The sequence below is a fragment of the Nicotiana sylvestris genome, chromosome 4 (genome assembly GCF_000393655.2).
Source record: "Nicotiana sylvestris chromosome 4, ASM39365v2, whole genome shotgun sequence".
NCBI lineage: Eukaryota > Viridiplantae > Streptophyta > Magnoliopsida > Solanales > Solanaceae > Nicotiana > Nicotiana sylvestris.
In genome coordinates this window covers 139604811-139623784 of record NC_091060.1, presented here as the reverse complement: position 1 = coordinate 139623784, position 18974 = coordinate 139604811, and the positions used below count along the sequence as shown (strand labels likewise).

At 37.1% G+C, this 18974-nt stretch overlaps 1 long non-coding RNA gene across 1 annotated transcript; it reads left to right on the top strand.

Annotated features, from left to right (window-relative positions):
• Nucleotides 1-7013: 7013 nt before the first annotated feature.
• On the top strand, nucleotides 7014-16622 carry LOC104226605 (uncharacterized). Its single transcript, XR_011406935.1, has 2 exons — nucleotides 7014-7592; nucleotides 15858-16622. It is a non-coding gene; the product is annotated as an uncharacterized lncRNA (long non-coding RNA).
• The last annotated feature ends 2352 nt before the right edge of the window (nucleotides 16623-18974 follow it).

Genomic DNA, 18974 nt, shown 5'->3' with positions numbered 1-18974 from the left:
TATTTTCAAAATGTCATTTTTGCATCACTATTTGATTTACAAGATTTATATAAGTATTTTCTATAATTTTCCTCAATTTTTAGAGTTTTAAAATTAATTTTCCTACATGTAAATTACTTAAACATTTATTAATTACCCCTTTATTTATTTTGCGACAATTTAATTACCCAAAGTTATTATTTGCATCAGCATATATGTTCGAGAATATTTTTACTCTATTTTTATATAAGCAAATTTATATTTTTAAGTTATTTACATAATTTTGCAAAAATAGCCTATATTCTACAAATGATTGTGTTTATTATATTATTCATGCTAAAGTAGCGTTTTATATTTTTATAATATGTAGTCATTTTTTATGTATTTGTATAACATAAAAACTATTTTTACCATTTATTAGATATTTTAATAATTTACTTTTATTAATTTTAAAATGGTTTCAAGAGGTGGCCCAAAATAGGCTAATTTTCGGACCAAATTTTGGCCCAAACCATTAGCCCAACACCCCAAAAACCCCCAGCCCAATGTCAACGACCCACTACCCTATACTCGTCCATTTAACCTGATCTGCCTCCCTTAAAATCCTGACTGTTGATCTTGGGAGATCATCGACCCACATGTCATCTCCTCTTTTAATTAACCCAACCCAAAACCCTAATCCTCATTCCCTCTTATCAGTCGCACTCAAAACCTCTCAACCCCTTTCCTCTTCCGAGAAACCCTAGCGGCTGCCTCCTAATTTCTCTCTGATTCCCACCCAAAAATGGAATCAATCCACGATTTCCTTACCTTATACGTTCTGTCATCTTGTTACTTACACATTTTTTACATCACTTAGTACTTGCCTATTTTTGGCAAAGTACCACGCCTTGAGTTATGAACAATCGTCATCAATCTTCGAGACTTAGACGATATTTCATTACCACTAGGTTATATGAGTCCGATTTACCAAGATCCTTGGCCAATCTTTGTTTTTTCGTTGAACTAGGGTTTGAAATTACAATTTTTTTCCTTTACCAATTCTATTATTGATTGCGTGTGGTTTTCTTTTCTCATTTTGTGTTTGATAAATTGTTTTCCATGTTTGTTCTTTCAATTTCTGCTACTATATAAACCCTTCCGCTAATTCCCTTTGAACAGAGCTGGAATCGCTTAACCATTATTACTATTCTCTCACTTTCACCTTACATATTATTTCTGCTCTCTTGATTGTGGCCGGCTGAAAGCCAAGGCCACTAGAATCTTCTCTATTTGCCCTCCATATTGCGAGCACTACTCGGGGCTCACTGAAGCTCTTGTGAACTCTGACGCACTAGGACTTGGGGTTCTCAGTGTTGTCTTTACTTTGTTGTCATTGCTGAGATTCTGAGTTACTCACTCTTTTGTTCAACTCTCTTCGCAACTGGTTAGCATTCTTGACCCTTTGCAGCCATAATATTATTCCTCTACTTGTTCATGTATCTGTATTATGTATGCCAACATTGTTTGAACTTTTAGACAAGCATACCTTAAAGTCTCTTTGTTATTTGTGAACTCTCAGCATTGTATTGTCATATACTTTCTGTAATTCTATTGTGTCCATGGTGTTCTGCAGCTTCATGTTCTCTATTATTGAACTTGATAGGTTTAAACATGTGTAGTAGACCTTCACTCTACATATTTGATCCAAGCGGTTTCTGCCGTCTTAAGTTTGCCTAAATGGTCATGTAGCCTTAACGTCATGTCCTTTGCTTATCATGAGTTCACATTCATGCCTTGGATTTCTAGGATCCTTGTAGAAATTGTTTGCTCAAATTCTGCTTTAATGAATCTCTTCCTACTAATCTACTATTTCCTGCAAAGTAATTCCTAACTCTCCCATGTTATAGCATTGTTTTAATATATAGTCAAGCATGTTTGTCTGCAATGTGTGTCACGACCTGGAATTCCCATCTTCAGGACCGTGATGATGCCTAACATTTCACTTGCTAGGCAAGTCAATGTTAGAGTATTCACAAAATCAACTTCAGCAAATTTTGAATAATAGAATTTAATTAAGCTAAACAGAATATTATAAAACCCAAAGCAACTGAAACATTTAGGATATGGAGTCACAACTCACGAGCTACTACAGTTTACTACAAACAAGGTCTGAAAGATACTACACTGTTCTGAAAGAAAGAAACAGTAAAGTAACAAGTCTCGGAAGAGACTCCAGGGTTTGCGAACGCCAACAGATCTACTTTGGTCTCCTATCAATGAAGTCCAGCTACTAAACTCGGGGTCAACTCAGGACAGTACCAAAATCTGCACAGAAAGTGCAGAGTGCAGTATCAGTATAACCGACCCCATGTACTGGTAAGTGCGAGCCTAACCTCGGTGAAGTAGTGACGAGGCTAGGAAAAGACACATACATATACCTGTGCACTTAAACAATATATGAGCACAATAACAACTAATAGAAGCATAACAGATAATAACGAGAGGGGAAACATGCTGAGGGGATTGCAAGATAAAGAAAAACACAGCAGTAAAGAAATTTAAGCAGCTAGAACACCTTGAACCAGTAATAATAAGTAAATACAGTAACGGAAAATGCACGGCATCACCCTTCGTGCTTTTACTCTCAACCTCATCAGATAATCAATAAACGGCACGACATCACCCTTCATGCTTTTACTCTCACCCTCACCATATAAATCAAATAAGAATGGCACGACATTATCCTTAGTGCATTAACTCTCTCATAACATGGCACGGCATCACCCTTCGTGCATTAACATTCTCCCTCACCAAAACAAGGAACAATAATAATAGGGAGATAGAAATGATAACAACAAGTCTTACTTCAACATTTGCTTCCACAATATCAACCTCGACTTTGAGTCAATACTCAATCAATGTCAAAATCCGTACATATGATAAGAACGATCAACATAACAATAAACTAGTCTAAACATGGATAATATGACCATGAAAAGCTATAATTTTATGAATAAGACTCACTAGCATTTCATGACTCAACATAAAACGCATAGGTACTCGTCACCTCACCTATACGTTGTATTCAACATTTAAACACTTAGCAAATAGGCAAATAAGACCTAATCTCTCAAGCCAAGATTAACCACGACACTTACCTCGCTCCGCGGGCCACTCAATGCTCAATTACCGCTTTTCATCTAGTATCCACCTTCGAACCACTCGTATCTAGCCACAATTAACTCAATAACATCAACTATTGCTAAAAGAATCAACTATAATGCATAAATTTAGATTTCCCAAACTTTACTCCAAAAAGTCAAAAAATTGACCCCGGGCCCGCTTAGTCACAACTCGAGGTTCGGACAAAAACTCATTCACCCATTCACCCCCGAGCCCGAATATGCAATTAGTTTTGAAATCCGACCCCAAATTGATGTCTAGATCCCAATTTCCATAAAATCCCTAATTCTACCCAAACCCCAAATTTCTACCATGGAAATCCTAGATTTTAGGTTTTAAATTCATGGAATGCAATGGGTAATTGAAAAAAAATGGTTTGGAATCACTTACGAACACTTTGGGGAAGAAACTAGCTTAAGAGAATCTCCCCTAGGTCGTTTGGCTTTTGAAAATTTGAAAGAATGGCCTAAGTCCCGTAATGGGACTGTTTAATAGTTGAGCAACAGTGTTCATCGTGTTCGCGAGGACACTGTTGCGTTCGCAAAGAGCAACTTCCTAAAGAATTACACGATCACGAAATTCCCATCGCGTTCACGAAGGCTACGCCCACTGGCCTTCGCGTTCGCAAGCCCTCGCTCGCGTTCGTGATGAAGAATAAGTGACTCTTCCCCTAGGTCCCTAAAGCATCACGTTCTCGTTGGGCTGGTCGCTTTCGCGAAGGGTAAATCCCCCATCGCTCCGCGTTCGCGATCCAGCCTTCTCGTTCACGTAGAGTGAAATCCTTCCCAACCCAGATTCCCCTTCGTGATCGCGAAGCACAAAATATCAGAACACCAGCTGCAGCAAAACACACCAGATTTCTAAGTCTAAAACATCCCTTAACCTGTCTGAAACTCACCCGAGCCCTCGGGGCTCCAAATAAAACATGCACACAAGTCTAAAATATCATACGGACTTGCCCACGCGATCAAATCGCCAAAATAACACCTATAACTATGAATTTAGCACCAAATTGAATGAAATTTTCAAGAAATTTTAAAACTTCTATTTTCACAACCGGATGTCTGAATCACGTCAAACCAACTCCGTTTCTCACCAAATTTCACAGACAACTCTTAAATATCATACTGAAACTGTATCGAGCTCCGAAACCAAAATACGAATCTGATACCAACGAGATTAAACATTAACCAAATACTTAAAACCATTCAATTTTCAAACTTTCAATTTTCATCAAAAATTCACATCTTGAGCTAAGGACATCGGAATTCGATTCTGGGCATACACCCAGGTCCCATATTTCGATATGGACCCACTGGGATTGTCAAAACAGGAGTCCGGGTCTATCTACTCAAAACATTGACCAAAGTCAACTAAATCAACTTTTAAAGGCAAAAATTATTATTTTCATTTACTTTCAACATAAAAGCTTTCCGGAAACACGCTCGAACTGTGCACACAAATGAGGAGGGTAAAAATAAGATTTTAAATAGGCCTCGGAACATAGAATCGAGTCCTAAAATATAAGATGACCTTTTGGGTCATCACATTCTCCACCTCTAAAACAATCGTTCTTCCTCGAACGAACATAGAAAATTACCTGAGCTGGTAAATATATGGGAATATCTGCTCAGCATATCGGACTCGGACTCCGAGGTAGCTGTCTCAACAGGCTGACCTCTCCACTGCACTCGAACTGAACGATAACTTTTCGACCTCAACTGACAAACCTGCTAGTCTAGAATAGCTACCAACTCCTCCTCATAGGTCAAATCCTTGTCCAACTGGACAGTGCTAAAATCTAACACATGGGATGAATTGCTGTGATACTTTCGAAGCATGGACACATGAAATACTGGATGTACCGCTGATAAGACTGGTGGCAACACAAGTCTGTAGGCCACATCTCCCGCTCGCTCAAGGATCTCAAAAGGCCCGATGTACCTAGGGTTCAACATGCCATTCTTTTCGAACCTCATTACACCCTTCATGGGTGATACTAGAAGCAACACTCACTCTCCGACCATGAATGCCATATCTCGAACCCTACAGTCGGCATAAATCTTCTGCCTGGACTGAGTTGTGCAAAATCTATCCTGAATGATCTTAACCTTATCCAAGGCATCCTGTACCAAATCTGTACCCAATAACCGAGTCTCCCCCGACTCAAACCATCCAACCAGCGATCGACGTCTACCATATAATGCCTCATAGGGAGCCATCTGGATGCTCGACTGATAGGTGTTGTTGTAGGCAAACTCCGCTAGTGGCAAGAACTGATCCCACGATCGTCCAAAGTCTATAACACATGCACGGAGCATATCTTCCAAGGTTTGAATAGTACGCTCAGACTTTCCGTCCGTCTGAGAATGAAATGTTGTGCTCAACTCAACCCGCGTACCCAACTCACGTTGTACTACCCTCCAAAAGTGAGAGGTAAACTGCGTACCTCGATCAGAAATGATAGACACGGGCACACTGTGAAGACGAACGATCTCACGGATATAAATCTCTACCAGCCGCTCTGAAGAATAGGTAACTATCACAGGAATGAAATACGCTGACTTGGTCAATCTATCCACAATGACCCAAACTGCATCAAACTTTCTCTGAGTCCGTGGGATTCCAACAATGAAATCCATAGTGATACGCTCCCACTTCCACTCAGGATCTTTATTTTCTAAAGCAAACCACCAGGTCTCTGATGCTTGTAGTTTACTTGCTGACAATTTAGATATCGAGCTACATATGCAACTATATCCTTCTTCATCCTCCTCCACCAATAATGCTGCCGTAAGTCCTGATACATCTTGGCGGCGACCGGATGAATAGAATACCGAGAACTGTGGGCCTCCTCTAGAATCAACTCACAAAGCCCATCCATATTAGGCACACAAACACGACCCTGCATCCTCAAAACTCCATCATCTCCAATCGTAACCTGCTTGGCATCACCGTACCGCACTGTGTCCCTAAGGACAAGAAAATGAGGGTCATCATACTGCCACTCCCTGATACGATCAAACAATGAAGATCGAGCAACTGTGCAAGTTAAAACACGATTGGGCTCAGAAACATCCAACCTCACGAACTGATTGGCTAAGGCCTAAACATCTAATGTAAGCAGTCTCTCACCGATTGGAATGTACGCAAGACTGCCCATACTAGCTGACTTCCTACTCAAAGCATCGGTCACCACATTGGCCTTCCCAGGATGATATAAGATGGTGATATCATAGTCTTTCAATAGCTCCAACCACCTCCTTTGCCTCAAATTGAGCTATTTTTGCTTGAACAAATACTGCAACCTCTAATGATCCGTGAAAACCTGATCGGTGCCAACCCTATGTGAGCACGTGATTTTTGCCCTAAATGAATTGCTCCTCTAAAATCAAAGAAAATAGATTTTTTTCAATTATTTGCCATTTTTATAGGATTTTATTAATTGTCTGCATTTTGTGCACATTTAATTTTTATTTTAATCATGAAAAATACCAAAAATATCATGCATTGCATTTAGGATTTGTTTTTACATTTTTAGGATTAACCAGTAATTATTTATTTTATAAGAATTCAAAAATTACAAAAATAACTCATTTTTATATTTTTTGTCATTTTCAGCTTATTGATTTTTCTCTTTTAATTTAGAATTAAGTATTGTTTATAATTTTTTATAATTAGCTAATTAGTTTAATTTCACACTTTTGGATAATCTAGAATTTTAATTTCTAGCATTTTTAACTAAAGAAAAAGAAAAAAAAAGGGAATAAGTATTTAATTGCAATGAGGTTTTAAATTAAGCAATTGAGCCATTTTTAAAGCCAAAATCAATCCAAAAAATTCAGCCAAAAATAATTAGTCTACCCGAACCGGCCAAGCCCCCCCTCTCGTTAAAATACCTAAAATCTAGACCTAGAAGATGATCTAAGACAATTGGAGACCCCTTTAGAAAAAAAAACCTAATTCCTTAAAATTCCTTTCAGCAGCGCCGTTACCCTTCTTCGATCACTCACTTTTCATCCTCAACAAGGGAGCTACAACCATGAGCTATGCGGTCAACCATGGAAAGACCTCGAAAATCCAGTAGGCGTGTAGGAGAATCTCCTCAAACCCAGCATGTTTTATCTCTCCCTGGCTCAAAATCTTTCATAACAATGGGAATTCAATTTTTTCCGCTGAGATCTGGGCCCACGACTCTTTCTTCTATGCATAAATCTCTCACACGTACAATGCGGGCTTCAAAATGTCGCAAGGAAAACAACCACGACCGAAGTAAAAAGGTGCAAAAGCTATTTTCGAATTCCAGCATTTTTTTATTGATATTTCCTGGGATTTCGTAGAACATTCAAGCTGCTTGCCGCTGTTATTTCCTCTGTCGCAGTTGAATCTCAAGAATTAAGAATTCCAGACCTTTATTTGGTCATTAGTGCTGTTTCTCTGCTTTTTAGGTATGTTTTTTTTTTTTTTTTTATCTTTTTTCTTTTGTCTCATATCTGTATTTTCATATTTGGTCTAGTATTAAATTGGGTTTGATTTTAGTGATTATCTGATTTTGGCTCGAATTTACTGGTTAGATTTATTTTTCGCAAGAATCAAAGTGTCGTTCACTTACTAACCACGTGATAATGCCTAAATCTGTTCTTCATGATATGTGTGAATCAATCCATGGGTCTATTTGATATTAATTGGTCTTTTCAGCTATGTGATTAAATTGGATATTGTTTAATTAACCTTGTAGTTTTTTATTTTTATTTTTACGGATTGTTTGAGGCTGACATGGGTGTTGGGATTAAGAATTAAGTTTTGGACTTTTATAATCTGTGGATAGTAGGATATAAGGAACTAGATTTGGGGTTTAACATTAATTTGGGAATTTTGAGTTTTAAATGATATTTCGACACTAGGGACAATTGGGAAAGTGAATGAATTTACCGAATGGGCAGACGAACAATTTGCATGAATTCGTTACTATTGATTTCTCAAAAGTTGCTTTTAATATCTTCATTTGTTCACATTGGTCAAGTTACAGTGGTCCCGATGTGATAATAAGTATAGTTAGCATGTTTTTTTTATATATAAATTGATATATTATCTATACCCATTGTCTTAATGTCTTAATAAGACAATTGAACTTGTTAATGAATTAATAGCTAATTATACACATCTTATTCACATAAATTTCCATAATTACCATACCATTACATTAATCCCAATTTAGGAAATGCACAATTCAAGAACATCGTAGCTTGCTTAGGCGCGATTAATTAACTATCATGACTGTGGGTACGGTTCCCGTGGCATAGTCATGGTACATAATTCTCAATTCGGGTGTGCATTTCATGTGGCCCGATCATAACAATTTCGAACTTTAATAAAATAAACATATCACAAATCACGAGTGCGTTTCATTTAGCGTGGTTTGCGGTGTGTTCCAAAACGGCAAGTGTACGACAATCGTAACTTGTTCCAGATTAATTTCATAAAAAAAAAAATTAAAAGCGGTTATAAAAGCTAAAAATGCACAATAGGTTAAAACATGTAGTAAATCTGGTAATAGGCCAATTATTAACTTTAAGCGACTGTGCTAAAACCACGGAACTCGGGAATGTCTAACACCTTCTCCCGGGTTAACAGAATTCCTTACTCGAATTTTTGTGTTCGCAGACTGTAAAACAGAGTCAATCTTTTCCTCGATTCGGGATTTGAACCGGTGACTTGGGACACCATAAATTATCCCAAGTGGGGACTCTGAATTTTACATAAAAATAATCTCGTTTCGATTGTCACTTTAAGTTGGAAAAAAACTCCCCTTATACCCCTTCCGGAGTGTAGGTAAAAAAGGAGGTGTGACAGCTCTAACGACTCTGCTGGGGATCGAACCCAGAATCTCTGGTTCAAAGTTCAAGAATTCGAGCTTAGATGAATTGTTATAGTTGACTTTATCCATTATCTGATTTTGTTATATGTTTGGGCCTAATGGGCTAATTGTTGTTTTTACCGCTTTGATATTCTGTAAACTGTATATAAACTGCTACGAAACCCTTCCTCTCTCTGAGTCTTCTAAATCATGGAGGAGTGTGCACTTCGTGTGACTTTTCTTCTGTTAGAGTCATATCCCAAATTTTAGAACGAGGTTCAGATAAGTTGCAAAGCCGGTGAAGCTTCTGTATTCCCGGTACGCAGCCCCCCTCGGCTCGAGCTGTCCGTTCGGGTAAGCCAGGTCTAGAACAAATAAACCCAGGTTTTTAAACCTAGTATAACATAACCACATGCCAGATCCCTAGTAGGAACGTTTGTTTGCCTCATGTGCATTTTGACTTTGGGGACTCAATACAGGGGTTGGGTCCGTCTAGGACAGGTATACCCAAAAATCAAAATACCATCTTGATGCATCTTACGTGCTACTTTCGTATTTGTCTGTTTCGGCTTGCATGTTGACTGACTTCTAGAATAAGGAAAGAAAATGAAAAAAAAAGAAAAAAAATTCAAAAAAAAAGAGGAGAAAGAAGAAGAAAGAAACAAAAAGTGAGAGGTAGATATTTAGAAAATTCTGGAAAAAAAAGGTCATTTCAAAACGAGCCAAAATTTTCAAGTGTCATGTTTTCCTGTTCCGTCAAAACTGGGCGAACTACGCGGGTCTGATTCTCCCCGGATGTGAGATACGTAGGCAAACCTCATCGGTTCCGACCCATAATTTTCAAAAAAATTCAAAAATATTTTTCTTTACTTCCTCTCTAGAAAAGTCTTTAGACACCATTTTTTTTAAAAAAAAAAATCCAAAAAATATTTGTATTTACTTCTTTCTTTAGAAGTCTTTCTTTTAGACCCCAATTTTTTTTTTAAAAATAAATACAAAAATATTTTCTTCTAATCTCTCTAAAAATCCAAAAATATTTGTTTGCAAATTCAAAAAAAAATTCTCTTTTCTTTTGTAGTATTTCTTTCATAAATTCAAAGTAAAATTCAAAAAAATATTTCCTTTCTTCTCTAGAAGTTTTTCTTTCGAAATTTTCAGAAAAAAAGAAAAGAAAAAGAAGTTAAAATTCAAGAAAATATTTTTTTTCTTTTTTTTAGAAGTCTTTCTTTTCAAAAATCCTTAAAAAAAATTGATATCCAAAAATATTTTCTTTCTTTGTAAGTATTTCTTTCGAAAAAAAAAAAACGAATTTCAAAAAAAAAAAAAAAGAGTTAGTTTATTTACTTTATTCATGATCTTCCCGAACTACGCAAGATCTGATTCATGTTCCCACATGATACGTAGGCAACTCACATCAGGTTCGATCACTATTAAAAAGAAAAAAAAATGAAGAAATGAAAAATATTGATAATAATAAGGACCGACTGAGTCCATTCTAACATGTTTGTTTTGAATTGTGAAGAAAGTTGAGGTGGTCGGTTTGCGGTAAGCTGGAAACACAAAATCCAAAGAAAAAAGATAACTGACATAGAAGTTGTTACAACTGCTCAAGAGACTCAGGGTCAGAGGTTTCAACCAGAGTCTACTGTGTTTGAGAAAAATAGAATACTGAAACAACAAATGATCAAAATGTGTCAAGCATGGGCCAATGGTTAATGACAACCTCGTCGTGAGTCAGAATTTGCTACACAGTAAGAGCAATACCACTCTCCTGAGTACCACTCACACTTGTTTGATATTCCTGCAAATATTAAGAAGCCTGCCCGAAAGATGGTACAGGAAGAATGACCCAAAGAGTGAAATACTTAGAACAACGGTTGAAAAACATGCAAGGGTTGGCAGGTCAAAAGAGTGTTGCCTTCAAAGATCTATGCATGTTCCCCGATGTCCACTTGCCACCTGGTTTCAAGACTCCCAAATTTGAAAAGTATGATGGAAATGGAGACCCCATAGCCCACCTGAAAAGATATTGCAATCAACTGAGAGGTGCGAGAAGAAACGAAGAATTACTGATGGCTTATTTTGGGGAAAGCCTTACGGGAGTAGCATCCGAATGGTTTTTAGATCAAGACATATCTCGCTAGTACGTCTGGAATGACATGGCACAGGCCTTTGTCAATCAGTTCCAATACAACATTGACATTGCCCCAGACCGCATTTCTCTTTCAAACTTGAAGAAGAAACCAAGTGAAAGTTTCAGGGAATATGCCATTAAATGGAGAGAGCAAGCAGCTTGAGTTAAGCCACCCATGGATGGCCACGAGCTAATCACTATCTTCCTTCAAGCGCAAGAGCCAGATTACTTTCAAAACACGATGTCCGCAGTTGGCAAATCCTTCTCGGAAGCAATCAAAATGGGAGAAATGGTAGAGAATGGTCTTAAGACAGGCAAAATTATAAGTCAAGCAGTTTTTAAAGCCGCAACTCAGGCTGTTCGGGTTGAGTCTGATAATTTTAGCGATACAAATGAGAAGGTTGAAAAAATCATGATGACATTAGGGTCGAGAAGAGGTCCGAGGAGAACATCTCGAAGGTATGTGCAGCCTCCTCGAGTTTTTCATGACTCTCCTAAGCAGTATTATCTACCTCAGAACCCTCAATACTCTGTCGCTCCACCTCAGTATGTTTTCCAGCCACCAAAACACCCCAGAAGACGAGCACGAGCATCACGAAATCTCTAACAGCCTCCACAAACTTTTCAGGTGCCTTATAAACCACATCCAAGCCAGAGGTATAAAGGGGAACAAAGGTTGAAAAATAATTTTACACCAATAGGAGAGTCCTATGCAAGCTTATTTAAGAAGTTAAAGTATTATGATATGATTGCACCTATTCCTCCAAATCATGTGGACCCACGTACGAGAAACTTTGACCCTTCTAAAAGGTGTGAATACCATTCCAATGCCCAGAGGCACAATGTTGAAAATTGTCGGGATTTGAAAAGAGAAATAGAAAGGATGATCCAGGAAAACCTGATTGTGATCCGAGGCAGTGACATCCAGAATGTCGCGCAGAATCCTTTATAGTACATGATGATGAAAACTTTGCGGGGATGATGCGTGATGACAAGGAGTATGAGAATCCTCTCGTGAATTTGCTAACTAAAGTTAATGATTTTGAAATTGGAGAAGGCTCTGCTGATTCTAATGAGCAAATCTGTGGCTAAATGCCAAGACTAGCAATTGGAAAATCATTCCCTCCTCACTAGGAAGGAATCTTAGTAGCTTGTTTTGATGTTTTTCTATTATGTGGGTTATTTCAGGGTTGTGATCCAGATTTTATTTGTTTTATTGAGTCAAACCCTTCTATCCCTCCATTCTGTTTGTGTGAGTCTTGTATGTCTGTTCTGTTGCCATTTTCATTATTCGGGTTATTTTAGGGTTGTAACTCGTATTTTAGGTTGCTTGTCTAGTTGTAAAACCCTTTCATCCTTTACTCAATAAAATACCGTTTGTCCTTTTGTGTCATTCTGTTCCTAGTTCTTTTCTCGCTAGTTCTAATGATATGACATGCATGCGTAAATTTTGGCTAGATCTTAGGAACTGATTTAATCTGGAATTCGATAACTAAAAAAAATACTTTTGAGGATGAATGAAGAGTTGGAATACTTTGGAACTAAGGTCGAGTAAAATTCACATTCAAATCATTGTGAAGATCGGGCTTGAGGATGTTTAATCAATTGATGTTTGTTGGAAAGTTTGTCACTAAGGGATGAAAAAATGCCTTGTAACCACGACACACCAAGAAGACAGACATGTTCGTCAATGCTGTGATCGCAAAAAGATACCATGTTTGACGTTGTTGAGGTTGGGAGGCCCTTTTTCTGCTACTCAAACACTTTATATCCTTTGCTACCTCTTTTGAGCCTGTGTTATTTTTCTTTGACTATCCTCTTTTGGAATCAAGTTTAGAGTCAAAAAAAAAATCCATGCCCCCAGAGTACAAACTGGGGCAATTCTTAGAAAGTTCGAAAAAAAAAAAGAATTGTCAAATGTCCATGCCCTCAAAAATAGAAGTTGGGGCAATCAAAAAAAAAGGAAAAAGAAAAAGGAAAAAAAAGAGAAAAAAAGAAAAAAGAGAAACAAAAAGAAAGATAAAAAATAGTTTAGGTCAGACGTTTGAACTACGTTAGACCTGATTCCTTTAAAATAAGGATATGTAGGCAGCCTCACGGTTCGGTCCAACCAAATAAGAATTTAGAAGAAAAAGAAAAAAATTAGAAAAAATAGAAAAATCCAAAAATCCCCAGCATCTGAAACTGGGGCAGAGATTTTATTTCACTTTTGAAAGAGTTGATTCCAAGAGTTGTAAGTCAACAACCCCCTTTACTTTGAGTTTATTTTGAGCCTTCATGACGTAGAATGCCAAGAGAAGCATGCAATCAGCAACGGTTGTCACATGACGTAGAACACCGTCGAGTTTCTCACAAAAAGGGAAAGAAAAAGAAAAGAAAAATGAGAGTCTTATTAGTGAAAACCCTTACGGGCACTGTAAGACGCCGGTAAGCAGAGATGAATAAATGAGAGAGACTTGTTGGTGAAAACCCCTCGGGGCACCACTAGTCGAAAGTGAGTCGTGAAGCTAATGCAAAGAATTGGCACGAACAAGCCCGACTTCAAAGCTCATAAGAATGGCAAAAGGGAAGATTTGATTAGTTTGATAGATCAGACCGTTGAGTCCAAAATGCATGTCATGACCATTAAGGCTAGTTATTGAAAAAAAAAAAACTTTTCCTTCTGTCCTTCCGACAGGGGCATTTCTTGTTAATATTGTTTCTTTATAGCATTGTGTCCTTCCCTCTGAGTCAGTCCTTGTCAAAACAAGCAAGAAAAGATTTCAAAATCTGCTACCAGCTTTTCAGTTGCACAAAGTAAATTTGGCCAGTACACTCGGTTGTTACTGTCAACGTGCCTTGAGGATTCATGCAAAGGTTCCCCCAAAAGACTCTTGTCAGCCTATTTGGCGTAAGCAAAGATAACTTGTGATTCTCTCTGACAGACAAATTGCTCAAAAGCAGGAAGTCATTCAAGATATCAGAAAAGGTCATCTAAGAAAAGATCTTCAGTTGGGATAATGTTGATTGAGCCAGAAATACAATGGTACCGGGTGTGAAACAATTAGGGTTGATGCAGAGAAAAAGTCTCTTGAAGCCGACTCAACCTGATTGAGCAGAAGCCAAGCTACCCAAGACTCAAGGCCACAAACAGACCACCATTTTCAAAACTGACAAATTTTCGTTTGTATGAAACAGGAACAAAGCGGTGCAAGGAAAATGATTCAAAAAGAGCAAAAATGAAAAATAAAAAAAAACAAAAAAAGAGAAGAAAAAGGAAAGACGAGAGGATCCGACAAAGGGAAGTTTCTCAAATCTTTGCATTTATTTGTCTTGCTATTGTGCATAAAATCTTGCCATTGATCTTCACATTTTTCCTCCTAGGATAAAAATCTTAGTCTGATGAATCTTTCTCCTAAGATACCAAAAAAAAGAGACTTAGTCTGATGAATTTTCTCCTAGGATCAAAATCTTAGTCTGATGAATCTTTCTCCCGAGATAACAAAAAAGGGAACCTAGTCCGATGAACTTTCTCCTAGAATCGAAATCTTAGTCTGATGACTTTTTCTCCTAAGATAGAGGACCTAGTCTGATGAACTTTCTCCTAGGATCAAAATCTTAGTCTGATGAATTTTTCTCCTAAGATAAAAGACCTAGTCTGATGAACTTTCTCCTAGGATCAAAATCTTAGTCTGATGAATCTTTCTCCTAAGATACCAAAAAAAAGAGACCTAGTCTGATGAATTTTCTCCTAGGATATAAATCTTAGTCTGATGAATCTTTCTCCTAAGATAACAAAAAAAAAAGATCTAGTCTGATGAACCTTCTCCTAGGATCAAAATCTTAGTCTGATGAATCATTTTCCTAAGATACCAAAAAAAAAAAGACCTAGTCTGATGAATTTTCTCCTAGGATAAAAATCTTAGTCTGATGAATCTTTCTCCTAAAATAACAAAAAAGGGAACCTAGTCCGATGAACTTTCTCCTAGGATCGAAATCTTAGTCTGACGATTTTTTTTCCTAAGATAGAGGACCTTGTCTGATGAACTTTTTCCTAAGATCAAAATCTTAGTCTGATGAATTTTTTCTCCTAAGATAGAAGACCTAGTCTGATGAACTTCTCCTAGGATCAAAATCTTAGTATGATGAATCTTTCTCCTAAGATACCAAAAAAAAAGAGACATAGTCTGCTGAATTTTCTCCTAGGATCAAAATCTTAGTCTGATGAATCTTTCTCCTAAGATACCAAAAAAAGTGACCTAGTCTTGATGAATTTTCTCATAGGATAAAAATCTTAGTTTGATGAATCTTTCTCCTAAGATACCAAATAAAAAGAGACCTAGTCTGATGAATTTTCTCCTAGGATCAAAATCTTAGTCTGATGAATCTTTCTCCTAAGATAGAAAACCTAGTCCGATGAATTTTCTCCTAGGATAATAATATTTTTTTTTTAAAAAAAAGGGAAGTCTGAATTTGAAAAATGGGGGAGTCATTTTTTTAGTTTTCTTAAGATTATCAATGTTTAGTTTTCCTGAAATCAGGGGGCCCCGCCTGGAGAATATGGTGAGTTTTTACTTTAGTCAAACTTAGTTTATAGTTTCCGCAAGCTCAATCACGTTTAGAAGACGCACATCCTAGTCGAGTCATTAATTTTACTCTCATCATTGCATCCTTCATCAGCAGCGCATATGATTTATAGTTTTGTTAACACTCACAGATGTTCCCAATATCAAATTGGGGCAGGAAAATTTCTGTTGTTTTGTTTGTTTTGTTGTAATCAGGCGCCCACATGGAGAACGAGGGAAGACAACTCGAGTTTCAAGGGAAAGCAGTTTCGAAGGAAGACAACTCGAGTTTCAAGGGAAAGCAGTTTCGAAGGAAGACAATTCAAGTTTCAAGGGAAAATTGTTCAAGGTACAAGGGAAAATAATGTCAAGTAACAAGAGAAGACGGTTCAAGTTCAGCAATCAGGCGCCCACCTGAAAAGAAAAAGGGAATTCAATTCAGAATGCAATTCAAGTCAGCAACAAAAGAAGCTCGCGTCAAGAATGCGAGTTAGCAGTCCAAGATGATCAACAGAAGTTAGTCACAATCCAGAAAAAAACAAAAAAAAAACAGAAAGAAAGACAAGAAGTGAATCCAAATGCAGAAGTTAATGAAAGATGTGAGCTGCTTAAGACAGGGCTGAGGTCACAAGCTCTGCATGTCCCGTCTTGGTTTGAAAAGCTGAAGAAGATTGAACCAACATCTGCGGCTAACAAGCATCAAGATTTAGATCAGGGTCCGCATGAAGATCCAACCAAGACTCAAGATCAAGCTTCAGAAGACTCATAGATAGGAATCTTGTAACTCTTAGTTGATAGGCTTAGCTAGTTCAGCTTTTTATTTTTAATTTTTGTGTAATAAGGAGCTCAACAAGCAGAAACAGCAGCAACAACAGTGAAATCACAGCTTCCCGGTAGTCCCAGCTACCGAAACTTCCAAAACTACACTGACCTAATTCCTTTATAGCCAAGGATATGTAGGCAACCTCTGAAGCAATGTTCGGTCAGATTTTTCAAAAGATGCTTCTCATGAAGTTTCCAAACGGGCAAAAATCGCTCGTAATTGCTCACTTTATCTTTGCCCAAAAACTCTTCATGTTTTCGAGCAAAGAGGGGCTGTTGTGAGCACGTGATTTTTGCCCTATATGAATTGCTCTTCTAAAATCAAAGAAAATAGATTTTTTTCAATTATTTGCCATTTTGTAGGATTTTATTAATTATCTGCATTTTGTGCACGTTTAGTTTTTATTTTAATCATAAAAAATACAAAAAATATCATGCATTGCATTTATGATTTGTTTTTACATTTTTAGGATTAGCCAGTAATTGTTTGTTTTATAGGAATTCGAAAATCACAAAAATAACTGATTTTTACATTTTTAGCTTATTGATTTTTTTCTTTTAATTTAGAATTAAGTATTGTTTATAATTTTCAACCATGGAAAGACCTCGAAAATCCATTAGGCGTGTAGGAGAATCTCCTCAAACCCAGCATGTTTTATCTCTCCCTGGCTCAAAATCTTTCATAACAATGGGAATTCAATTTTTTCCGCTGAGATCTGGGCCCACGACTCTTTCTTCTTTGCATAAATCTCACACGTACAATGCGGGCTTCAAAATGTCGCAAGGAAAACAACCAGGACCGAAGTAAAAAGGTGCAAAAGCTATTTTCGAATTCCAGCATTTTTTTATTGATATTTCCTGGGATTTCGTAGAACATTCAAGCTGCTTGCCGCTGTTATTTCCTCTGTCGCAGTTGAATCTCAAGAATTAAGAATTCCAGACCTTTATTTGGTCATTAGTGCTGTTTCTCTGCTTTTTAGGTATGTTTTTTTTTTTAATCTTTTTTCTTTTGTCTCATATCTGTATTTTCATATTTGGTCTAGTATTAAATTGGGTTTGATTTTAGTGATTATCTGATTTTGGCTCGAATTTACTGGTTAGATTTGTTTTTCGCAAGAATCAAAGTGTCGTTCACTTACTAACCACGTGATAATGCCTAAATCTGTTCTTCATGATATGTGTGAATCAATCCATGGGTCTATTTGATATTAATTGGTCTTTTCAGCTATGTGATTAAATTGGATATTGTTTAATTAGCCTTGTAGTTTTTTATTTTTATTTTTACGGATTGTTTGAGACTGACATGGGTGTTGGGATTAAGAATTAAGTTTTGGACTTTTATAATCTGTGGATAGTAGGATATAAGGAACTAGATTTGGGGTTTAACATTAATTTGGGAATTTTGAGTTTTAAATGATATTTCGACACTAGGGACAATTGGGAAAGTGAATGAATTTACCGAATGGGCAGACGAACAATTTGCATGAATTCGTTACTATTGATTTCTCAAAAGTTGCTTTTAATATCTTCATTTGTTCACATTGGTCAAGTTACAGTGGTCCCGATGTGATAATAAGTACAGTTAGCATGTTTTTTTTTTTATATATAAATTGATATATTATCTATACCCATTGTCTTATTGTCTTAATGTCTTAATAAGACAATTGAACTTGTTAATGAATTGATAGCTAATTATACACATCTTATTCACATAAATTTCCATAATTCCCATACCATTACATTAATCCCAATTTAGGAAATGCACAATTCAAGAACATCATAGCTTGCTTAGGCGCGATTAATTAACTATCATAACTATGGGTACGGTTCCCGTGGCATAGTCATGGTACATAATTCTCAATTCGGGTGTGCATTTCATGTGGCCCGATCATAACAACTTCGAATTTTAATAAAATGAACATATCACGAATCACGGGTGCGTTTCATGTAGCGTGGTTTGTGGTGTGTTCCAAAACGGCAAGTGTACGACAATCGTAACTTATTCCAGATTAATTCCATAAAAAAATAATTAAAAGCAGTTATAAAAGCTAAAAATGCACAATAGGTTAAAACATGTAGTAAATCTGGTAATAGGCCAATTATTAACAGTTTGAGCGACCGTGCTAGAACCACGGAACTCGGGAATGTCTAACACTTTATCCCGGGTTAACAAAATTCCTTACTCGGATTTTTGTGTTCGCGCACTGTAAAACAGAGTCAATCTTTTCCTCGATTCGGGATTTGAATCGGTGACTTGGGACACCATAAATTATCCCAAATGACGACTCTGAATTTTACATAAAAATTAATCCCGTTTCGATTGTCACTTTAAGCTAGAAAAAAAACTTCCCTTATACCCCTTCCGGGGTGTAGGTAAAAAAGGAAGTGTGACACCCTACACCACTACAAAGTGGCGAGAGCGGTGAAAACAACTTTTACCCGAGATGGTCGGGATTGAATCCACAGGGAGCTA